This window comes from Atta cephalotes (genome assembly GCF_000143395.1).
Source record: "Atta cephalotes unplaced genomic scaffold scaffold00022, whole genome shotgun sequence".
In the NCBI taxonomy this organism is placed as follows: domain Eukaryota; kingdom Metazoa; phylum Arthropoda; class Insecta; order Hymenoptera; family Formicidae; genus Atta; species Atta cephalotes.
The window spans coordinates 503,380-507,512 of NW_012130086.1; the positions used below are offsets into that span (position 1 = coordinate 503,380).

Sequence of the window (4,133 nt, forward strand, 5' to 3'; positions counted from 1 at the left end):
TACTCTCTCTCTCTCTCTCTCTCTCTCTCTCTCTCTCTCTCTCTCTCTCTCTCTCTCTCTCTCGTTTTGTCCATGTATGCGTTTACACCTTCACGGTCTCTTCTTTCCTCTCTCTTCCTCGTTCTCTTCTAGAGAGGAAGAGGAAAAACGCAACGTGGAGACAGAAAAGGGAGAAGAAGGAAAGATCGGAGGGAGTTGGAACGAGAGTGGAGAAGGGGCTGGAAGAGAAGGTCTGGGAAACGCTTCATGCATCGGAGAGCACAAGCGCTCACGTAATAACACGATCGGAAAGTGAGCGAGGCACCGTCTCACGCATGTACGCACTTTTCGTGCGCCGACACGCGTGGCTCTTCTTCACGTCGTACGCGCCAATATCAGAAAGAAAGGCACGAGCGTGCTCGTCGAAACGCGCGTGTACGCGCGGCGTAATCTTCATCCCCAGTACGAGCGCGAACAAGCATCCTATTTTTATATACGTCGTACACAGGACGCATGTCGCGAAAATCTCGACGCGCTTCGGCGAAGGGAGACTCGAAGGTCGATCTTTTTTTACCGAATGAGGTAATTCAAGATATGAAGTACGCGGTTTGACGATTAAAGCTCGTAAACAAATCTCTTTAAGCTCGTGTCACAATATCCATTGGAAATCGAGGATTGGAGATTAAAATTTGACCATTCAAATAATTTTAGTCCATCTCATTCCGATTGATTAAATTCTCATCTCCAATCGTAATCTTCAATTTCCAATGAGTACACTGAGAGAAAAATGTTTTTGGAACTTGTTACTATAATTGCATAATGGTAAAACCATTATAATTAAGAGTTCCATTTTTATGATTATTGCTGTAACGTTAACAATAATAATTACATTTATAATCCTATGTACCAAAAAGAATATATAGTTGTTCCTGGAAACGACTATGAAATTGTTAATAATATTATTGCAGTAATAATATTATTTTTTTAGTAATAATATTAATTTTAGTAATAATATTAATTTTATTTTATTAATATTACAATAATAATAACAAAAGTGGATTTCTTAATCATAATTATTTTATCATGCAATCATAGTAATCATAAACATCAAACACTTTTCTCTCAATAATAATAAATCTATAGTGGACTCAACGTCTCTATCTCGAATTATAACGGCGATTCTTCTGAGAGAGTATCATCACGAGGAAGAATTCACAAAACATTTTTAAGAATGTTCTCTTTTTTATTTTTTATATAAAAAAAATATTACTGCATTACTCCAAAGATAATGATTATTGCAATTCAATGTTTTTTAATTACAGGAAAATAAAATATTATTTTTTATTGAACTGACTTGAATTAAAATACATGTTAAAAATTCAATTTTTTTTTTTTTTCGAAAAATTCTTAGTGATTGAGCTGAGAAGATTTAACGTCGTGTCTCTGACTAGAAAAATGGGCTTGCTTTACTCTAAGCAATGCGTGTATCCACGGAAGTAGAACTCGCTCGTCGAGTAAAATTAATACTGAGTGCTGTGTCGCGTCTATCTTTTTCCAGACATCTAGTCTCGGCTCACGGTCGCCGGCAACTTTACGCCGCATTTTGCGTTCTCATCGAGGCGTAAGACGTCGAGTGAAGAGAAAGAAAAACCGGGAAGATCGACAACACGAGCAATTTGCTCTATGTTTAACGAAGTTCATCTTAAGTGAGAATATTTTCAAAACATAATTACGGAAGTATATGTCAGATCAACAGATAAGATAATCTCTTAAGAATTGTATTCCATATACAACATATCTTAATAGTTAAGAGAGAAACTAACAAATATTCTCAACGTAATACATGCAGACGGTACTATTGCAGACAGTCGACTCGTTGCGCATACGAGTCCAGTTCTTCGCACGGAAACCACTGTCGCGGCTTTTTCCTGAGAACAATGGTCGCCAGTGGTATCATTTCCGTAGGCGGGAAAGCGCGTTATAACTACTGTCTCCCCCATCTCGGTCTTCATTCGCAACGATTCTACCATTTCAATTCTCAGTCAATACGAAAGTCTCTGGGATGCTTTATGAAAAGGAACTCCGAGTTTATAGCATATTATCGAGAGAAAAGCCAATAAGATTTTGTCAATTTTTAAAAAGATAATCGCTTTCGGAGATTTAATGCAATTTATAAACAATCAAAATATTACTAATGATATAATAATTAATATCGTAACAGGAATGCGCGAATCCGCACATCCTCCACGACATGTCTGAGTACGAGCACTTGACGAGATGCAGAAACGCTCGGTTGGTACCAATATATACTTGCTGTTCTATTTTCTGAATTTTCTGATAGCCACTCAAAGTAGACACGTCAAGAAGCTGTCACTCAATGATTTATAAGTTCGTCCACAACCGCCACTCAGCATTTCTCTCTTTAAAACCCGTGCAGATCGTCACCCATTATCGACACGAAGTTCGCTATTGTGAAGGTAGAATAGAAAAAGTATGCCCTCGAGAATATACGATATCAAGGTCGTAAGGATATCATTGTGTTCGCTTGCCGATCGAAAAGATGGGCAAAAGTGGATCTTGTTAAATGTCATAAGAAGCCTATCTCGTTTTTTACATCATTAAAGTACAAACAAGGACATATGCTAAAATAAGATAACGAGGTAGAACAGAGCATTTTCATTTAGAAATGCGTGTTTCAAACTAAATAAATGAGAATAAATGCGAGAGACATAGTCTTTTGAGAATAGCCTGATTACATGTAAAAGACGAGGAAACGATCGGATGAAACGCGCAAGTCGAAGCCAAACTAGTTGGTTCTGTCATCGAGAACGGACGAATGAACAGGAACGTCACATGACGCACGTGCGCAAAACGACGTAGCTATTTTCTCTGGCTTGGCTATACTCGAAAATAGTAATGCTTTAATCACGTCTCATTCGAGTGCGACTAGAGACTACAAAGTAATTCACTATTTGAATTCTACAATATTTTGCATTCAAACTGATAGAATCAGTCATTTCAATTATTTGTTACAAAAGAACAATGTTAAAGTGAATGTTATTAGAATACGTTGTATATTGAATATACAAATACAGTAATGATCTTAAGGATTAATAACAATTATATTGTGCGATTTTTTTATAAATGCAGAAAAAAGAAAATAAAGACTAAAAAAGTTTTTCTTATCAAAAAAATTTGTTGCAGTTTCTAGAATAAATTTTCCTAATTTTATAAGTGTGTAACTTTCATGATAAACGTTCATGGCAAAATTTAGTTTTATGTAAAAAAGAAGAAAAATACTAATAATTCAAACTGCAACAAGATTACTTTGGTTGCAAATCATTTTTTCATTCTGAGAAATGAAAAAAATTGATAAAAATACCTGACATAAAAATTAGATGCTTTATAGAAAGTTCCGCAATGTCTTTTGCATGATTACATTTGAAATCTTCAGTAACTTCGGAGGAATCGCGCAAAACTAGGAAAATTTTCTCGGAAAAAAAAATCTTGCGGAAAAAGTGCGACGACAAAGCTAAGCGGTACAAATCGAGAGTATGCTCAAGAATGGGGGAACATTTATTACATAATCGAGATTAATCTCTCCGTAATAATCGCATTACGGAACTGCAACGCGGCATCGTAACCGTTTTATAAGAAGTCTGACAAGAATTCTTTGTAAACTAATGTTATTAACATTCACAGAAAAGTTCATTTAATCGTCGTATAAATACTTGAAAAGATATTTTTGATCCTATCTTACATGTACTTATAATTATTGTTGATGTAATTGCGCAGCGATTGCGAAACCTTGTATTCTCTTTTCGAATACCAATAAGCATATTATAATAAAGAAACATTTACAGACTTCCATTTTTAATAAACAACATATGATTCTTATTAATAAGAGAGTTTGAAACGAAGAATGTTAACGATCGCAAGTGTAAATATAGGTTTGATTCTTAAATAAATATAAGTTACGCAGAGCTAAACTATATAAAGGAATTTTAATCACAATCGGTATATCCTGCAACGTTCATTGAAACATATTGCATCATCAGTTTAATGTTTCGTCGTTTTGTAGTTGTGTAAAGATAAAAAATAGAATTATGATATTCCCGCGGCAACAACACAGACGGCAGAGAGAGAGAGAGAAA

The 4,133-nt window shown here is 35.2% G+C and overlaps 1 protein-coding gene and 1 pseudogene across 1 annotated transcript in view; one reads left to right on the forward strand and one right to left on the reverse strand.

Annotated features, from left to right (window-relative positions):
- The window catches only part of LOC105619497, a 1,386-nt pseudogene extending 821 nt beyond the window's left edge, over window positions 1-565 (forward strand).
- LOC105619498 (pumilio homolog 2) overlaps window positions 1-4,133 on the reverse strand; it is an 81,604-nt gene that overhangs the window by 50,142 nt on the left and 27,329 nt on the right. The window lies entirely within an intron of this gene.